The 21511-nt window shown below is 40.9% G+C and overlaps 1 pseudogene; it reads left to right on the top strand.

Annotated features, from left to right (window-relative positions):
* LOC139015776 (nascent polypeptide-associated complex subunit alpha-like) lies at window positions 1-18599 on the top strand (annotated as a pseudogene).
* The last annotated feature ends 2912 nt before the right edge of the window (window positions 18600-21511 follow it).

Below are 21511 nucleotides of genomic sequence, written 5' to 3'. Positions count from 1 at the left end.
ATGATCCAGGAACCCTTCTTCTGGGTATATATCCAAAAGAATCGAAAGCAGTTTCAAAGAGACATTTTTACACCCATGTTCTTAGCAGCACTATCCACAATAGCTGAGACGTGGAATCAACCCAAATGTCAAACACAGATGAATGGGTAAACAAAATGTGGTCTGTCACACAGTAGCAGATTACCCAGCCTTAAAAAGGACGGAAACCCTGTCACATACTATGACATGGATGAACCTTGAAAACATTATGCTAAGTAAGATAAGCCAGTCACAGAAAGATACCTCCATTTATGTGAGGTAACTGGAGTAGTCAAATTTATAGAGGCAGAAAGTAGAATGGTGGCTGCTAGATGGTTGGGGGACAGGAAAAGGGAGCTGTGGTTTGTGGGCACATAGTTGCCCATTTGCAAGATGAAAAACATCTGTAGCTCTATTAACACTACTGAACTGTGCACTTCAAAAATAGTGAAATAGTTAAGATAGTTAAAAAGAAGGAGGATGAGGAGGAGGAGGAAGAGGAGGAGAAGGAGGAGGAGGAAAAGGAAGAGGAGGAGGAGGAGGAGGAGGAGGGGAGCTTCCACTTCCCCCTTACCTCCTCAGGGCTAAACTTTAAGTGAGCTGTGTAGTAGAAATATTGAGATTGGTTGAGGAGAGCAGTTTTCCAGAGCAGGAATATTTCTTCTGGACAGGCTATAAGCCTCTCAGAGAAACCCCACTATCACATAGGGCCTTGCCAAACCAACAGGGCACCTGCGCAATAGAGGAGAAGCAACTGGGCAAGGTGCCTGGCCAGATGGCCTAGAATTCCTTTTCCCCAGGCCCTGCATGTGTCTGGGGTGGTCACAGAAACTGTTCAGGGTGTCAAGCTCATAAGAAGTTCACCAAGATCATGGGTGAGGAGACTATAGTGGATCTCAGCCAGAACCCAGAACCCGGAAGGTTTTTCTCACTGAAACTAAGGTGAGGGTCAAGTCAACAAAGAAAGGCATTACACCATAATTATGGGGGCGAAGGGCATGTCAGCAGCTCGTTCAGCAAGAATCCAGAGTGTGGCATAAGGGCAGACATTCCTCTCCATTGCCAGCATTTCCTCTCACCTACATATTATCTTGAGAAGAAGAAAGGGAAAGAGTAGACACTTGAGAAGGGGAAGAAAGGGGCAAATCCAGATTTTGCAGTGCCCGAAGCTTATACAATTTAAGGACTCATCTTCAGGAAAAAAAATTATAAATAGAAAATTGCTAGGGTACCTCCCAGGAACTTTTAAGAGTCACAGGCAAATTAGGAGCCCTGAAGCATAAGCTGCCTTTAATTCACCTCTGGGAGGAGGCCCTGGAAACCTGTGTGATTGCCCAAACAGACTGTTTTGAACCTGCAGAAATGAAGGTATATGTTACTGGCATGGCCCGTGTGATTTGCTGTCATTTGGGAATGGGGTCTCCAGAGTACCGTGAAATCAGTTGTAGAAAATAAAGTGAAAATATGAGTCTTGATGTGTAAATTTCTACCACTTGCCACATTTTCTATGTTCAGAGATTCAAAAGTCACTGTAAATTACTCAAAAAGAAATAAGCTGCTGGAAGTCAGATGTGAGTTTTGTTGCTATCTGAGTTTAACCCCATGCCCGCCCATAACAATGAGGGATGCAATCCCCTTGCAACTAATAAATGTGAGGATGATAAGATCACCAGATATCTATGCACCAGGAATAGTTTTCACTTTTCCTAGCACTGTAGTATAGACAAACTGAGATAAAAGCTACTCTGTGCCAGAGGGCTCTCAGAGGATACATGAGGTCCTCCCTTTTCCAACTACAAAGTTGTGTGTGGCTGGATTTTTTAAAATATACACTTCAAGCAAAACAACATTTCACAACAGATTGAATGCAGGAGCAGACATGTGAATCCAGCTGTCTTCTATTCAGCCAAAAAAAAGATGGAGATTTGCAGACATGTAAAACAATGCCACTTTCTTCATTAATGTTTTTGTTTAAAAAATAATTTTAAAGTGCATATGCGAATGTATAATATAGAATATAAATCATGTGACCTATGTTAACAATAATAAACTCATCACGTGTTATGTTTAAATTCATACATTTATTTTTAAGTTAATAAATGTTTAAACTTTGCTAATTACTAATATTAATATGATATTAATACAATCCACATAACCCAAAGCTTTTTGGGATCCTCAACAATTGTTAAGAGTGTAAAGGGAGGCTGAGAATCACTGGTCTATGAGAACCAATATGTGGGTTGTATAGCAAGCTTTATTCCAAAGAAATCAATAATGAAATATTGTTCTACTTTTATAGCATAAGGGAACCAACAGAGATTAGGGAACACATAAATAACAGATATTATATTAACAGTGTTTTTAGACCTCAGCTTCAATGTCACTTCACTCTCTTAGAAAAGTCTTTTCTGACCACCTTTTCCAAAAGGGCCTCTCTTGTTTTCTGTGTGTGTGTGTGTGTGTGTGTGTGTGTGTGTGTGCGCGCGCGCGCGCGCGCGCGCGCGCAAGCGCCCATTCATATCCTGTTTCCTTCAGAACACGTTATAAAAATCTCTCATTATCTTACTTCTTTTTTTGGCTTTCTATGTGTTTATTTCCTTAGTCTCCCACTTTTTTCTTGCTTATGATCTGTCTTTTCCCTGGAATAGCAGTTTCTTGAAGATCTTGGATGTCTTATTCAATGCTCTGTTCCCTACACCTACATAAAGATCTGACACACAGTAGAAGTTTAACTAATATTTGTTGACTGACTGAACAAATTGACAACATCTATTAAATATTTGCTTCCAGAGCTATGCAATGAAAAGAACTGAGAAGTCTAGAGAGCATTTTTTTAAAGAGCATTTTAAAATGCGATCCTAGCTCTTCTTTCCTGAAATAGTACATTTTCCTTAACTATTAGAGGAGCTTCTGTTCTCCTTGCAGTTTTTCTTGTGAAGCAAGGTTTTGTCAACAGCCCAGTCTACGGGGACCTCCAACTAGGAATGTTTCCATTAGTGAAAAATGACACCCACATGCAAACCCCAAGGAAACCTGTCAAGTGCACCTACGATTGACAGGACTTTGTTACAGATTTATCTCTGACCAGATTTACTGCTGCTCTTTGTCTAAATTTGTTCTAATAACAGTAGCCCAGGTTGGACCAGCATATCAAAAAGTCCCACACCTCAACACACACACACACACACACACACACACACACACATACAACTGAACTCAGGCTATCGTAAACATATATTTCTATCAAAAGAACAACTTTGTGCTAGAGAAAGGCCTTTAAGTGTTTTCACTCGGGCTAAGGACACGTATTATATTACAGAGACACATCACTATGAACACAACCAGCATTCCCTAAGCAGAGGCTCTGGTCTTTGTCGGCAGTTGCCTTACAGACAATGCTGGTCAGGCCATTACATTCCATCCCGGTCTGGGTCTGCACAGATCTGAACAGTGTAGCTGCTACAAAGCTATCCCATAGTTAAAACACGTCCTATACATGCCCCGGCTAACAGTGTGACCTTGCTCAAATCACTAACCCATGTGCCCTGGTGTTCCTATTTGTAAAACACAGATAATAATACCTGCCCCAGGCACTCATCTTATCAGGGTGCTGGAAAGATAGGTGAGATTAGTGATGGTGAAGCTCTTTGTTGGAAAGGTGCTATTTAAATCGCAAGTACTATTATTAGGGCTCTCTGCAATTTCTCAGCTAATGGACTATGCAACAGATGGGGCCCAGAAGACGTTTGATATTATTGATATCTCCCTTGAATTTTTTTTCCCTCTTTCCACTTCTCTTATTTATTGTTTATTAAAATTCTAGCTCTGAACTACATAATTAAAAAAACACAGAAGGCTTCTGTGTTTGGGATGAATTTGTGAAGATCACCTTATCCGGGTAGTTTAAAATGTATTACTCCTGTCATTTGTAAATGCGTGGAGGCCTTACCAGCAGGAACAACTGACACAGCTGGATTAAGCAGTTACAAATGTGTTAGGATTTGATGCAGGTGAGTGGGTGGATTGTGAGTTCTTTTTCTTCCTTTTATAACATTCTTTTTTCGTGTTTGATGTTTGGGAAATAAAAATTGATGGGGGGAAACTATAAAGCCCTACCTATACTAAAAATGTTTGTCTGGGAGGTCTAACATGAACACTTTAGACTAAATTAGTAGGATAGCATTAACTACTGACCGAAGATACACCAGTCATTTACAATTCCACAAACGAGGCTATCATAAACATATCGGGAAGACTCAATAATGGGGGCACTGGCCACTCAGAGCCAGGAGAGGAGGGAGGAGGTGGAGGTTTCGATCGGGCAGGTGGAAGTGAGACAGTTAAGAATATAAAAGGTTTTGAAAAACAGCCTGATTCACAGACCTGTCATAATCACAATCTCATGCCCAGCAGCCTCCACCGCCAGCTTACTTTCTGCTTAAAATCACCTCTGGCCAAACCAATTGCATTTTTAGTGTGTGTTTTAGTCTGCCTTTTAATACAAATTATTTCAACAATTAACTCGCCGTCAAGATGCAACTTTAAGCTGAAACACACATCTAAGATTTGAGAGGGAGATGCCTAGGAAGACGCTGTATTTGACCCAACGTGGTTTAACCCAGCCACCTAAAGGCTGCTGCTGCTGCTAACATGAGTCTCCAGTGAGCAGGCGGCGCAGGCGGTGGCTGCTGGGCAGAATAAGAGCGAAAGGAACAGGTTGTGCCTGTTTATTGCTGCTTGGTGTTGTTCCCAAATAAATGGATGCTAATTGAGAGGGAGTGTGGCTTCAGATTTTATGACACCCTGGGTATATGTTAGGAAGTCTCGGGAGGGCTGCTTTAAATTAAAGCTAATGTTAAACTGCTTAATTAGCATTGCTTATAGCAAATTTCATTTTTCCCTGTTAGGAGAAGGATGTGCTATGTTACAGTTTTCCTATTGCAAAATACTAAACTATATGATGGAGGTAAAGAAGTGATTTTGGAACTGAATGACTTGCTGGCAAGGGAGGACCAGACGGGATGGCATTTTACTAATTAAGATGAGTGGTGTGCTATTCCGATGGGAAGAATACAGAGTGGAACAATGGAATGAAATCCTCAGGATGACACCATTATTTTGGAAACTATTATATATCAGATGGGGTTGGGGACCTATAAGCAATTCCCAGTAAAAAATGAACCAGTCACTCTTGAACACTCTTTGGTAAAAAGCATTAAAGATGCTGAGGACTAAAAGTCCTGAATTCCATGTAAATCATTCGTACCTGGTGAGAGTATAATAGAAACAGCAGAGGTGGGAATAGTCTCTACTTTTGCCAAATATCACTGCCAATCAGCACTCCAACTGCTCTATCTTTGACTTTTCTTAATCTCATCTCTGACACTGGCTTTAACTTTGTTCCCATTTACACATAAACTGTGCAGCCTTTGTGCATTAGTTCAAGTTCCTTCCTTAGTGCCACAGCAATCCCCCCAATCTCTGGGTGGTTTTATCTGCAGCAGATGTGGAAGGTGGAAGTATCAGATTGGTTGTTTGTGGGCTGGCCACCAGACACGAAGCTCTGGCCATAGCATGAGGTACAACCACACCAAAGGGCCTTTCACAGATTGATAGAGTAAGAAGCTGCCCAGAAAATGAAACCCAAGCTTGTAGTTGTGCATAAAAATGGTTTACTAAGTGAACTGTCCTGCTCACTGTCTCAGGAGAAAATTTCTGAGGATGACCACCACGCAGTCTGCCAAAAAGGACGATTGTCATCCGAGAATAAAGAGATGATTATTTGGCTCTCTGATGCAAGTCAAAACACATCTCCTGCTCACAAGGAGCCAGCATGAAGTGGGTACCGAGCTGGGAGAACAGGTGTGTTTGCACTTGTAGGAAGCAGTAGGGATATGAAAATGACTTAGCAGCTGGTGAAAAAGAAGATTGAAGTTGTGCCAGGAAAAAGGGTGTTTTTCCCCTAATTATGCAAAAGCCTTAATTTTATTGATCATGTTGTTCTCTTCTTTCTCCATCTAAATAATATGAAGTCTGTGCAACAGCTCATTTGGGAAGTCAAAAACATGGCAAGGGATGCTTATTAAGGGAATGAGGGTCAAAAAACACTCGTTAGTAGATAACCTTGCTATTTTCACAGGGTTTATGAACCATAGAAGCTTAATTAGAAAAAAATAAAAGATGCAATAAAATGAGATGCAGTCATTAGAGCTGACAAAAATGGCATGAAGAGAGTGACCTCAGAAAACAAAACCGAGGAAACCTGCAAGGTTCTTTTTTTTATTTGCACTGTTTCTTAATTGTTGGTGTTTATTGCTTCACTCACTTGACAAAACTTTATGAGACATGTATTTAGTGGCAGGCACTGAGCTACACTTTTAGAATACAAAGATGAAAAATGTGTTTTCTGCCTTCTGCAATGGTTCACAATCCCGGGGGTGAAAAAAATGTTTCACCCTAAGTCAGTCGAGGTGGTTGTCGGGTCAGCTGCTTAGCTAGAACTTTATTTTAATTAAGAAGATTAGTCTGACCTTTCATGTCAGGTGCAGATTCCACTTTTAAAAGTTGAATCTTCATTGAATTCTTCAGATGATTTGTGAGAAACTTAGCAAAAGATTTGCATGGAGGGCAAGGACCTCACTCACCCATATATGACCATGCGACTCAGAAGGCCCATGTCGCCCACTTGACTTGCTCTGTGATCCTATAAGTGATCCCACATGAGCATGTAACCCAGATATGATCATCTTTTCTGAATCCAAATATAGTAAAAGACTACAAAGAGCAAAATAAAAAATTAAAAAAACACCCCCAGCATTCACCAAAAAGGAACAACTCTTGGAAAATGTGTTAGCGACATCACTGCCCTTTGCTTCCAATCTCCCCAACTCAAGGAAGCAACGTGTGCCAAGCAACCAAGGAGCTGAGGCAACCTTCCGACTCTACAGCTTGTGGTTTTGAACCAACATTGCACATCTCTCCTCACTGTCAGAAACTGTATCAGCAGCCCTCAGAGCTGGAAACAGCAGTCACCGTGTGAGGTTCCATGTCTCTCTGTTTCCCTTACAAAGTGTCAATCATTGCGTGGTCTCAGATACGTTTGACTTGCTCACTGTTTGGTAACATTGCAATGACAATGTGTTTTAAATATATGCTGGAAGGACAATTTAAACACTTGACAGAAGTGAGAGTCAAGACAGACCATATTTTCCTTTCTGAATCTAGTATGCAAGAGAAGCTGCACATACTGCCAGTGTTTTATTGTCGTTTACATAGTCTTCAAATGTGAAAGTGTTGGCTAAGCAGGCATTTGCTGGTTGGTTTTACCTTGAGAGCCTAGTAGAAGGGGGGAAACGTTGCTAGTTAAAAAGAGAACAAAGAGGTCAGGAGCCTAAGGCACCAACCTCCAGGTTTCCTATTCATTCTGTGGCTCTCCAGATGAGGCACCTTTTTCCTTAAACTCACACTTATCCCCAGGCTACTGTCCTGGAACTTACACCCTTACAATGGTCCACGCAACACTCTACAAATGGTCATCCACTTGTAGTAGGGGAAAGAATCTAAGGAGAATGTAAGAAAGAAAAGATATAAAACAGTGTGGCAGGATGATTCACTGAGCTATTAAATCGTGCTTTATTCTTAAATTACTTTTCCCTCTTCAGTTCCTTTCCAGGAAAAAGATCCATGCCCTTTGGACTCCGTTGTCCCAGGGGTCCAAATATATTCCTCCTGCCTTTGTTTTCCAAACATTGTGAGCATTGAAGATATTATGTTAAGAGGATGATGAGAAAGAAGTTGGCTTGACAGAGAGAAGGTTCACCTTGCCTGTAAACAGAGTGAGGAGCCTGCAACCTGCACCTTCCTCCCAGGTTGGGCTTCAGCAGAGATGCCTATGGTTGTGGGGGAGCACGGGAGACTTGGTTGGAAAGTTTGTAAGGAGGAAATTCTGACCTAGAGGAGTTGGCTGAAGGCAACAACCCCTAATTGTTCCTTGTCTTTTCCAAACAAGTCTGTGTACTGGGGACCCTCAGGTGTTTACCAGAATCTTTATGCTTAATCTTTAGACGTCCTTGCTTAAAGGACACTGTAGACACATGTGTCCTCCCAAGAATGCTTACCCCATTGATTGTCTCTAAAAGTTAAACTTTATCACAAATTGCTATTACAATAAAAGCCTGAAGAGGCAGGCGAACGAGGCTGAATGGTTCCTATAGCCAGGCAGTCCCTTAGCCCTCTCTTTCACAGCAATTGTGTGTCAGAGTAATCATTCATCCATTGCTCAGGGTCTGCTGGTCAGCGTCGGCATATGATCAGGTCACCACAGAAGGAGCAGGGTTAGCTGCTTCAAGGGGACTGCACTTGCTCAGACAAAGAGCCTATCAGTGGTGAACATAATGGACCATCCTGGCTCTTCCCCATGTTCTGGGCAAAATTTAATCCCCTGGAAGGAAGGAAAGGGAGCACAATAATGGCAAAATTTGGGTTTTCTACCACTTTAGTAACTTACAGAAAATAAATATGACATTTCTTGATCACACAAATTTATGACTCCAAATTCAACAGTTTCAGATACAAGCAAAGTAGACTAACCACATTTGATAGCAGTTTGTTCTGCTAGGTGTCTTTTTCTCCCAGGGAATGTGTGGCTGCTGTTATTTCTTCTTTAGCTATACTTTGCAGAAAAGTGCTGACTTCTCCAAGAGCCATAAATTATGGTCAGCAGCCCCAGAATCTGTTATTTGGCTTTTTTTATTCTACTCCATAATTTTTCATTGAATACCATTTTGTGGTGTCAAGAACTGTTAGTTTTATCGTATTGACTAGGTAACAAGTTAGCCTGCCACAGTTTCATGGATGTTGGCTGATAACTCTTGGGTTAAAGATGAAGGACTTTATTACTCATGGCACAGCAAGCAGCACGAGTAGCATATTGTTGTCTGTTCTTTCTTGTCTTCAAGTCCTACAGAGGCAATACAGATGGGCCCATATGGATGCCTGCACATGCAGTGGCTTGCATTTCAGGAAAAGAACCTTGAACTTAGGGAACTTGAATCTTGTAAACTGGGCAGCATGCTTATCTTTTGCTCTGGAGGGAAATACTATCTCAAAAATGGTTTGCTATACTAATCTCCTTGAAAAGACAATCCAGGGCAAAGGACAGTCCATGTCTCTGCTCCCAAGACAGGCAGAGATGTGAGAAATACATGGAAAATTACCTCTGAGCAGTGCTAAGCCTTCCATAGCACTTATAAAGGCTAAAGAAACATGGCCTCAACCCCCAGAGAATCCAGTGAAATAGATCAATTAGCAGGTGTGGGACTATAAGCAGAGAAATCCACTCTCCAGTGCTTCTCTTTCTGTGATTAGAAAATAGGAATGAAATCTTCCCACTCACTGCTTATTTTGAGAAATAAAGGAAAAAGAACAGCCTGACAAATGCTTGAGCTTCATGATGGACACTTTAAAATAGAAGACATCGTATAAAAAACATACTGGGTTCTAATCACACTTTTATTCTCTGATGCCTTTGGAGGAAGTGTGATAAACAGGGATATTTATTCTGATAGAGATACTGATTTCTTTAAATGGCAAATATAAGTTTAAACCCTTAGTTTCATCAAACTATAAAGCTGACTAGATATATTCACTCTGTTCTTATTAAAATCACTACTTAGATTTCTTAAGAAATCAAATAAGTTTGCTGTCTCTTGATCACGTCACTTTCTAGCTAGAAAAGAATATTAATGTATGATTCCACAGTCCTCCTTACAATGTCTTCCCCTTACCCCTCATCATCTCTATCTCTCTCTCTCTCTCTCTCTCTCACACACACACACACACACACACACACACACACACAGTTGGCAGGACTGTCTCCCTATCTATCTCCCAGCTAAGGGGTAGCTGATCTCCTCTTCATTCTCCCTGTCTTCATTCCCTCTCTGCTGCCTAGTGAGTTTTGACATAAAGCCAAAACTAGACTTTATACTTACAGATACAAGAATCATTAGACTATGCAGGCTGTATTTAAAAGTTTACCTATGCCTGGCTGGTGTGGCTCAGTGGTTGAGCATCAACCTATGAACTAGGAGGTCAGGGTTCAATTCCCAGTCAGGGCATATGCCCAGGTTGCAAGCTCAATCTCCAGTGTGGGGTGTGCAGGAGACAACTGATGAATAATTCTCACCATTGATATTTCTCTCTCTCTCTCTCTCTCTCTCTCTCTCTCTCTCTCTCTCTCTTTCCCTCTCTCTCCCTCTTCCTTTCTCTCTGATATCAATAAATATATTATGGGAAAAAAATAAAAGTTTACGTAAATTCAAATATAAAACCTCCAGCATCCTATGGTTAATTCTACAACAATTGTATTAAAATATGTCCTAGCCTCAGGCTGGGTGGCTCAGTAGGTTGGAGCATTGTCCATGAACCAAAAGGTTGTGGGCTCGATTCCTGGTCAGGGCACATACATACCTGGGTTTCCAGCTCAATCCCCAGTCAGCACACCTACAGGAGGAAACTGTTCTACTAGTACGTTTCTCTCTCACATCATGTTTTCTTTCTTTTTCTCTCTCTCATATGTGGAATTTAATGAACAAACGGAACTATCAGGCAGACAGTTCAGGGTGGAAGGTAGGGTGTTGGGGGAGGGTGGTTGAAGGGATTGAGCCAAAAAGAAAAAAAAAAATAGAGAGAACTCATGGACATGAACAACAGTGTGGTGATTGTGGGGAGGGAGGAGGGTGGGGGGCTGAGTGGTAGAGGTGGAAGAGGGTATAAGAGGGGATAAACGGTGTTGGAAAAAAATTAAATTTAATTAAAAAAATAAAATCAATAAACAAATAAACATATCCTTAGGTGAGAATTAAAAAAAAAAGATGTTCTAAATTTCCCTGAAGACAGTGTTCATCACATATATGCTCTATAACCCTTACAAAAGAATGCCTAGGCCTACACTCCAGATCTAGTTAATCAACATATCTGAGGACAGAACCCAGAAATTCGCTTTTAACAAGTACCACAGGTGATCCTCATAGCCACTAAAGTTTGAGAACCACTTCTTTACTATAATCACCAATAGGATTTCAATAATGATGTTTATCTTCTAAATTTTACAATATAAGACAAAAGAAGAGGCTGTTACTTTAAGGGTAAAAAAAAGGCAAGAAACAAACAAAGTTTTTTAATTAAATAGAATGATTTCTAAAGACCAAATGCTTTCTAAAGACCAGACTTAATTATATACATAAATAGCCCCATTTCCTTTATTAAAAGGCAAAGAATCTGAATAGATTAACTATCCAACAATAAGCAAATAGTGAACTAAAATATAGTACATCTACTCAGTGGAATATTCTGCAGTTTTATAAATGGTTATTATGAAAACTATTAAGCAATATAGAAATCTTCAAGAAAACAAACAATAAATTAGAGCACAAAATTGCAACTAAATCTATGTATGTATTTGGAAAAAACTAAGAGAGAAAAAGTCAGGTTATGGGTTAGTCCACTCCCTTCATTTTTTGTGGGGTTTTTTCAAAAATACATTTAATGTTGTCTTTCCCTAAAATTTTAAATAACATTTAGATTGTGACAGGGGTGGAACTCCAAATGCAGCCTCTGACAAGTCTACCAAGTAGATTAACACTAATTTGGCAAGTGTTATGAAACAAGGAAATAGATGAAAAATTTTCAGTGTCACATATTAAGATCTTTTTTATTTCCTATCATCTTCCCGCTAATATCCAACTATTTATCATCAAGACTCTTTAACTCACTTCTCAAACTAGAAATCAAATAACTCTTCTCCTCCCTCCCATAATGGCTTCAAGGGCCTGCATCTGCTCATTGTCTTGAGGGGTAGCACAAAGATCCACCCTCCAGAAAGCACCTATAGTTCCCCTTTAGAAGTCCATGGGTCATCTGGCCAAACTTAGAATTCATAATAAATTTTGCTCTGCAGTACACTGAACACATTTGGTTTTTTATTGCAGTTGTTTTTCTTAGAGTTTCAATTTAGGAAGAGAGAATATTTTTCCCTCTACTTACAAGTTGAAAATGATATTGAGAATCTCAAGACTCTTGGAAGAGTATTAGCAATAAAATTCTATATAATAAAAGCCTAATATGCTAAGTGCCTGGTCATCTGGTTGGCCATTCAGCCAATCAAAGTGTAATATGCTAATGATATGCCAAGACCACTCAACTTCTCGCTATGAGGTGCACTGACCACCAGGGGGCAGACACTCCAACTTGTAGGTTAACTTGCTGCTGAGTTCTGGCCCATTGGGACTGAGTGAGATGGGCCAGACATGCCCTGGAGCCCTCCCGCAGTCCCTCCCGGCTGGCCAACCTACTGTGTGTCCCCCACCCCACCCCCCCCGGCCCTGATCATGCACCGGTGGGGTCTCTTGGCCTGGCCTGCGCCCTCTCACAATCTGGGACCCCTCAGGGGATGTCAGAGAGCTGGTTTCAGCCCGATCCCGCAGGCCAGGCTGAGGGACCCCACTGATGCATGAATTTGTACACCCGGCCTCTAGTAATACAGATAAAATCTATGTCAGGGATGTCATGAAAAGTGTCTCAAGAAGGGCACTGCACAGGGCTCAGGCAAGAGGTTGAGTGGCAGCCAATATCCAGCTGGAACTTGGCTCACCAGATCTGTTCTTTTGTTGATGCAACACCCAGAAGAGAGTGTACATTTCTCTCTTGGGAGAAGAAATAAGCTATATGTTTATTTTTAAAGCTGTTTGATTCCATGATTTTCACCCCATCAAATACACCTGCCAGGAAAAGCTTCAATATAACAGAGGATCTGGATCAGATGCTACCAAGTCTACTCCTAATGCTCAATTTTTTCTGGGCACACAGACTCCTGAACAGAGCTTGACTTGTACATAGGGGGGGAAATCTTCAACTCTAGCATCTGTCCCATCCAAGCACAATTCCAGAGAAGCTCAATAATAATGATGTTGGTGTCCCTGAAAATGACATAGCTCCTTTAGGATATGGAGTAAGAGATGGAAGCTGGCACTCTGTGCCTACCCTAAGTCCTCTTTACTGATGAGTTTTTAACTTCACCGCTAATGTATGCAAGTGCCGAACACAATACCTAGGACATTTGCGCACCTCATGAATCACAATATTATTATCACTATTATTGTTTCCCTCATCTAAACTCTGAGTGAAGAGGAAATCAGTCAAACATTAAATTGGAGGTGGGGAGATCCCACAGTCATGCACTGGGTAAGTTTCAGACCAGTTATAAAACTGCATTTTCCGCTTAGCTAACTGACCCGTACCCAGCCTAGTGAATGCTCACACCATGCTTCGTAGTGAAACTGTAACTTGTGACAGTCATGTGCCCATACAACTGCCCTAATCCACCACAAGTCTGTTTTTATCACGAAACCCATCTTACAACTGTTATTAATTTTTAGTCACTGGTATTAATTTTTAGTCACTGGTATTTTTTTTTACAGAATTGCTCATTTTTAACACTTTCTAATCCATCAATTTCAAATCCAACAATTTTAAATCCAACAAAAAATGGAGCTTTCATTTTCATGATTCAATATTGTGTCCATTTGTTGAGTTAAGATCAAAAAATTTCTCCCCATGAGCTCAGCCTTCGTGATTCAGTCTTAAATGCATCAAATTGTAGAGAAGAGGCAGCCTCAGAATTAACCTTTGAAAACAGCCTGTTTTATTCAGTCCCATCAATAATTCAGAAATTCATAGGGGCTCAGAAACCCATAATGCTAACTACTGAGTGTGAAACCTGAACTGCTCTCTAAATTAGAGTGTTTGAGGCCACGAGTCTTCCCCAGTTCCACCTGGCTCTACCTGAAATCAAGGCTCAAACACCATGCTTGGGCCAATCTGATCCTCCACCTAAACTTACAGACTACCAGCCACAGTCAGCAGCTACAGAATTTAGAGAGAAGCTGGGAGTTCGGCTGACATTTGGCTCTTTGGATCCTCAGGGAAAGAAGAAACATATCATAGGATGGGAATAGTCAAAGATTCACCAAAAAGAGAATCAAGGGAGGTGATGAAAAGTGAGGGGAGCCAGGGCACAGCCCACTCACACAATATAAAACAGAGCTGTACACATCTACCTCATATGTTTTACATGCAAAACAATTGCTGATCTTAAAGAAATAATTGTCAGCCATCTTTCATGTGTAGAAAATATCTTTATGGATATAAAGAAACATGATCTAACAGGCCCTTCTGCCCTCTGGGGAACATAGCATGTGTGCCATACGAAGACCCTAGACCAGTGGTTCTCAACCTTCCTAATGCCGCGACCCTTTAATACAGTTCCTCATGTTGTGGTGACCCCCAATTTCATTGTTACAAATTGAACATAATTAAAGCATAGTGATTAATCACAAAAACAATATGTAATTATATATGTGTTTTCTGATAGTCTTAGGCGACCCCTGTGAAAGGGTTGTTCGACCCCCAAAGGGGCCGCGACCCACAGGTTGAGAACTGCTGCCGTAGACTCTGGAGACAGACATTCCTGAGATCAAATCCTCATCTGCCATTTATTATCTACGTACAAGTTACTTAGTCTCTCTGAGCTTGTTTTATCCTCCAAAAAATATCTAATTTACAAGGTAGTTGTCAAAACGAAATGAGAAAATCTAGCTCAGCACAGAATAGGCACCCAGTGAGAGTTAGCTTCTTGCTCCTTATCTTCATAAGAATTTGCAAACTAGGTGTTAAGGTAATAAAAAGAATCTCCTTGTTTTCAAGATTAGCCTTTTGTGGAGCTGCTTCACTTCCAGACAGTCTAATTAACACCCAGTCTTCACCTTCACCCACATGTTCATCAGTCTCAAGAACAGTTAATGGCTCGCAAGAAGTCACAGGGCAGATCCAGTCTCCCAATTCTTAATCCCAATGGATACTTCTGAGAATCTGTTTGTGACAAAAATATTAAATAAAATTAAAACAGAATATTTTATTTGTAGTTTAAAATACAAATACAGATCTTCAAATTCATCCTCACTGTCATCCTTCAAGGTCCTGACACGAGAAAAAGATATTTCCAATTAAATGTTTACTTTAGTTTTTATATTAATTTGTATAGCAGATATTTATGCTGTAGTATAGCTTCTATATATATATATATATATCATATAAATATATATATATCATATAAATATATAAATATATTTTATTTCAGAGAGGAAGGAAGAGGGAGAAAGAAATAGAAACATCGATGAGAGAGAATCATTGATTGGCTGCCTCCTGCAATGCCCCACACTGGGGATGGAGCCTACAACCCCAGCATGTGCCCTAACTGGGAATCAAATTGTGACCTTCTGGTTCATAGGTTGATGCTCAACCACTGAGCCACACTGGCTGGGCTACAACTGCTTTTTTATGGAGTGTAAATACTTATTTTCTTCTCTGCGGATCTTTATTTTAAAGTTCTATAAACAAATAAAATATTACAGACTTTGCAATGCTGTTTGCACATAACTAGAGAAATGTTTTAAATACTGAAGCTTGGGACAAACCTCAGACCAATTAAATCAGAATCTCTGGGGTAGTTCCCAGGCACTGGAGGGTGTCCAAGGCTCCCCAGGTGATTTTAATAAGCAGCCTGAGGGAAGTGGGATGGAGTAGACATGACTATTTCTCTCCCCCTTTGTTTATTACACTTCAGAGCCCTGCTCCCCACTGATTAATCTCTGAGTGCCAACTCTAGCCAAGACACTGGTTGGGATTTTAGAAGAGCCACATCATCTCTCCCAGGAAGAAGCCCCGTGAGCTTGCAGTGAGTTTCCAGGCCCAGCCTGGAAGCATTTCTTATGATGCAGCTCTTCCTTGCAACCTTCCAGATGACTTGGCCTGGTCCTGTGTGCCCCCTGTACTGGGCTTATGCCCCTTTCAGTGGTTATAATAGACTTTGTTCTGTCTGCTAGTCCTCCTGGTCTGGTTTCCTGGACAGAACTAGAAGCATCTGGGGATCTTATTAAAATGCAGATTCATCAGATTCAGGTTGAGAAATGCAAAGGCAGGGCCCTGGTATTCTGCATTTCTAATAATCTAATGGTGCTGATGCTGCCTCTCAGCCAACCACACTTAGGTAGCAAAGTCATAGGTGGTCCTTTTCATCTCTAACTTCTGAAGCAGATACAATTCTTTTCTTTCAAGGCCTTTTTTCTTCTGTGAGATATTTTTTGTTTGCCATTTCTGGTATATTTGATGCTGAGTCTTTGGGTGGAAATGCATCCCACAATGAAAACATTCCTCGTCTGGAAAAGCACAACCCATGTTATGAAAACCCAATTTCACATTCAGCTCACAGGAAGCCCCATGGTGAAGAGTGAGAATTTCCTGTATAAATAAATTGATAAGTAGTTATACATCTGGAGCAATATGTGTTGAGTATCAAGTGAAGGTACAGACCTGAAATGGCAAATACACAACAATCACAAATATCTCCCATTGTCTTCCCTCTGGAGTCCTTGGCAGACATCAAACACCATTCATAACATTCTTTTTTTCCTTTGAGATCATAGTTAGCCTTAGAATCCTTCCCAACACAGAGACCTACCCAATAGCCAATATTGGCATCCCTGATATGGATATGATGAGAGCTCAGAAAAAGAAACAATTGACTCCAAGTAGGAGCACTTTCCTAAGGGAATTGATTTTGATTTAGCCTGGTGAGACAATGTTCTTTCTTTGTGACGCCAACCTGCCAGTGATAATAAGCTAGAATGTTTAAGTGTTCACACACTTAAAATAACATTAAATATTCATCTTATTGTAACCATGTAATTATAATGTGTGCTTTATCGATACTTCTCATGAAATCCTTGATTTTCATGTTCCTGATATATATCATTAATACTAACAAAACAACAACAATTTCAAATGGTTCCCAGAAGTAGCACTGATAGAAAATCCATAGGCAACACGTACGTTGGGCTCAGCTCCTGCTGCTGACTTGGAGAACCGCATCTGGAATGTGCTGCCACTTTTGCTCCACAATCTGTTTGCCACTATCCAAAGAACATGCTCCCTTCCTGATTAGGTTATCTGTGTCTTTGTCAGTTGGTATATATCACTGTATAATGAGTGACTTACATGAGAACTTCAAAAATATTTGCTGAGGAAATGAACCGGCTCTTTTGAAACCAGGTTGAAAACCAGTATCTGCTAAATCATCCCTCATCCTTGCACATATCCTGTTTGCTGTGCTCTGTGCAGTAGACACCCAGCTGTCCCTGGAAGACCAGTTTCTATTTCCATGTGTTCCACTTCAGCTTCCCTCTTCTACCTGCTGGTCCACTTCGGCCTATCAAGGCCCACCAGTGTTAATCCTATCTCCTATCTTTTGAAGGAAGGCCAGGCTCTGGTCAAAAAGAACTTTTCTTTTTTTTCCGTTATTGTAGAATATGAACCACTGATTTCCCCCAAGTTGCCACACTCTGCCTTACACTGTGCGAGCTACATTAATGAACCCATTTATGAGCAGCCCACACCCTGTAATTACCTGGAAAAGGAACAAATTTCTGAGTCTGTCAGGATTTAATTCTGCCACCATTTTTAGGAAGTTGTGATAGCTTTGAAAAGAAGGCAAAAACTATGTTTCTCTCATGTTTCAAAAATGACTTCCATAAAGGTAAAATTAAATCAAAAAAATACTTTGTAGTTAAAGATGCATTAACTTTGAAATCTTTATTAATCATAGAGCAGTGGAAGCAGTGGCAGAATCCTTCCTTCTGAGTCATGACAATGGGACAAATCATAGTGAAGCAAATTCAGGGCCACAGACACCAGAACTCAACAAGGGAGAAGTAGAAATCCAGACAGATTGCAAATTCAGGGTTGGAAATATGAGCATTGAAATCAAGAGTAAAGCTGCCAGGCTTCCTTCTCCAACAGGTATGGGTCACACTCTCACTGTCTCTCTTCCTGCCATCGTCTAGGTTCTGCGTTCCCCGCACAAAGAACCCGGTGAAACCACAGAAATCGTCCCTGCTACAGAGCAGGAGTTGCCACAGCCCCGGGCTGAGACAGGGTCTGGAACAGAACCGGACAGTGATGAATCAGTACCAGAACTCGAGGAACACCACACAGGCACCCACACAACAAGCCCAGCTGGCAGCAGCTGCTGAAATTGATAAACAACAAGTCAGTAAAGCAAAGAGAGCCAGTGTGAAAAGGCGGCACCGTAAACTGGGTCCTAACAGGTTTCAGAGGTTACTAGGAAATCTAAGAATATCCTCTTTATCATCACAAAACCAGATGTCTACAAGAGCCCTGTTTCAGATACCTCCATAATTTGGGGAAAAGCCAAAATGTAAGATTCATCTCAGCAAACACAGCTAGCAGCTGCTGAGAAATTCAAAGTTCAAGGTGAAGCTGTCACAACATTCAAGAAAACACACAGACTCCAACTATATAAGAGGAGAGTAAAGAGGAATAGGGTTGATTAAACAGGTGTGGAAGTTAAAGACATAGAGTTGGTCACATCACAAGCAAATGTGTTGAAAGCAAAGGCAGTCCAAGCCCTGAGGAACAACAATGACATTGTAAATATAACCATCTAAAAATGAGGAGTGTGTGTGTGTGTGTGTGTGCTTCAAAAGAGTAACTGCAGCCCATCTACGGTGGCTCAATGGTTGAGCATTGACCTATGAACCATGAGGACATGGTTCAGTCGGGGCACATGTCCGGGTTGTGGGCTCGATCCCCAGTAGGGGGTATGCAGGAGGCAGCTGATCCATGATTCTCTCTCATCATTGATGTTTCTATCTCTCTCTCCCTCTCCCTTCTTCTCTAAAATCAATAAAAATATATTTTTAAAAAGAGTAACTGCAGCTTGGTTTGAAATTTGTACTCTATCATTAATAAACCTATGGCTTCTTGTGGGATGAGGGGCAAAACAAAAATCAAGAACAAAGCAGAAATAGCACAGAAACACAGGCTGTTGGAGTTTGGTGATCATGCCAAAATTAGCAATACAGTAGATCAGAACTAAGTCTTTATTTGAGGAGCATGAACACAAAAGACCAGAGATAGGTGAATGCTAAGTAAAGTGCCTTAATTCAGAGTTTCTGGGAAAGAAGGCTGAAGAGACCTTAAATCTATCTCTCAGAAATCTTTTCCTTTGTCATCTCCAGCCTACAAAATAACTCCCATTTGCTCTGTCTATCCATTTGCCTGTCTGAAGAAACCACCTGAAAAGAATGATGAAAGTCTCTGAGACTAATTCTACACACCAAACTGGTCCAACCATATTGACTGAAGCAATACCTTGAGAAAACAAGTCCATAAATTAAGTCATATAATTGTCTATAGATAAAGCCTGAATCTAAATGTGCTTAAATTGTCTCAATAGTGAAATTACTGATATATATAGCACTATAAGTAGACTTGTTCCTGTTGCCTCTGATTTTCATCTGAAACCCCAGAGTAAAGAACAGTGTTAAGAGCTTACATTATCCATAAATTTGCTCAAGGGTTACCCAAAAAAGGTAATCCAGAAACTCAATCCAGAGAGAGTAATCAAAGCAGGTGACATTTTTCTCTAATCATCTCGTTGCAGAATTTGGGAGAATATTCGCAAGCATATAATGCATCCAGCCAGGTGAGAGGGAGAGGAAGCCTGGATGTGTCCACTAAAGTTGGTTGGGTAGAAACTCAAGCAAGAGGCTGGCCTGGACCTACCTTTGAAGACAGCACAAGGAGAGAGGTTCATTGCAGAAGTAGCTCACACTTCTACAATTGAGCAGAGAAATGTCACAGGTTTTCTGGTGGACACTAGAGGAGAGAATCAGGTGTAAGACAAGGTCCCAAAACAAAGAGTCTGTGTAGGATATACTGTTGAAGCAGGGGCTGATGGGCAATAGTCAGAAATCAGAGATTACATTGTTCATGCCAGGGACAAGTCAAATGACTCACACACAATTGGGATTAGGGCTACACAGAGGCCTTCCAAGTCAGATTAACACTCCAGCAACAGATCTTCTGTCCCATACCTCTCCTTCATTCTCACAACCTCACACCCATGTCTGGAAGACACAGAGTTTCTGTCTGCTGGTCCTGAAGGTCCTGGTTTTCTGGAAAGAGCAATAATCACCTGGGCATCTTGTTAAAATGCAGATTCATCAGATTCAGGTTGAGAAATGCAGAGGCAGGGCCCTGATAGTCTGTATTTCTGATGCTGCTGATGCTGCTAACCTGCCAACTACACTGAGGTAGCAAAGCCCTAGTTGGTATCACAGTAAGATGGGGATTGAGGACTGTCAGAGTAAGTTAGAGTGAAGAGGCCTACCATTCCTTCTTAATGCCTTTTCCTCACTGTAGATTCTGAGTCCAAGACAGACCCTACTGGGGAAAAAAAAAAATTAGTACTTACTTAGATGGAACAAGACTTCTTAAAGTGGTGATAAAAGAAATTAAGTTGCTTTCTGTTTGCCCCATGCCAAGTTCAGTTCATATAATGTTATGGGCTAAATTGTGTTCCACCAAAATCTTCCATTGAAGCTCTAACCCCTAATTCCTAAGAATGTGACTATATTTGCAGAGAGGGCCTTAAAAAGGTGACTAAGTTAAGATGAAGTTATTAGGGTAAGCCCCAATCCAACCTGACTGGTGTCCTTATAAAAAGAAGAAACATTGCCTGGCCGATGTGCTCAGTGGGTGAGCATCAACCTACAAACCAGGAGGTCGGGTTTTGATTCCAAAAGGGCACGTGCCCAGGTTGTGGGCTCCATCCCCAGTGTGGGGCGTGCAGGAGGCTACTGATCAATGATTCTCTCTCATCATTGATGTTTCTATCTCTCTCTCCCTTTCCCTTCCTTTCTGAAATCAATAAAAATATTTTTTTTTAAAAAAGGAGAAATGTGGACACACAAATACATACCAGGGAGGCATGTCTGCACAGAGAGATCACCATGTGAAGAGGCAGCAGGAGAGCCGCCAGCTGCAAGCAAAGGAGAAAGGTCTGAAACAGTTTCCTCCCCAGTGGTCCTCAGAGGAAACCATCTCTGCCAGCACCTTGATCTTGGTTTTCGGCAGAAAATAAATGTCTGTCATTTAAGCCACCTAGCCTGTGGTGCATTGTTATGGCAACCCTAGGAAACTAATACATCTAATAAACCAGTTAATAGAGGGAACATTTCTTCTGCTTATTAACTTCAATGCTATATGTCTTATAGCTTCAGAAAACTTCTGCAGCATACCTCTATCACATTTAAAAATCAACCTAAGAAGTCAAGTTAGAATGCAATCAGTATCTTTTTAGGAAGCTTGCCATCTTGGTCTTCAAATCTTCTAATACAGAATGTCTGAAATATTATAGCCTCATACTGTATCTTATCACATGTCAGAAAAATAAACTATTTTCCCCCTACATGAAATAAGTAAACTTTTCTCATTAACATCCGCATATGTTTAAACAGGAGGACTATCTTCAAGGCTTTAGTCATGTTTCTATAGCTAGAAAAGAAGGGAATAT

The sequence above is a fragment of the Myotis yumanensis genome, unplaced genomic scaffold, assembly GCF_028538775.1.
Source record: "Myotis yumanensis isolate MYYU_CA2020_CCGP unplaced genomic scaffold, mMyoYum1.0.hap1 SCAF_8, whole genome shotgun sequence".
NCBI classification, from domain to species: Eukaryota; Metazoa; Chordata; class Mammalia; order Chiroptera; family Vespertilionidae; genus Myotis; species Myotis yumanensis.
This window is presented reverse-complemented; position numbering and strand designations above follow the sequence as displayed.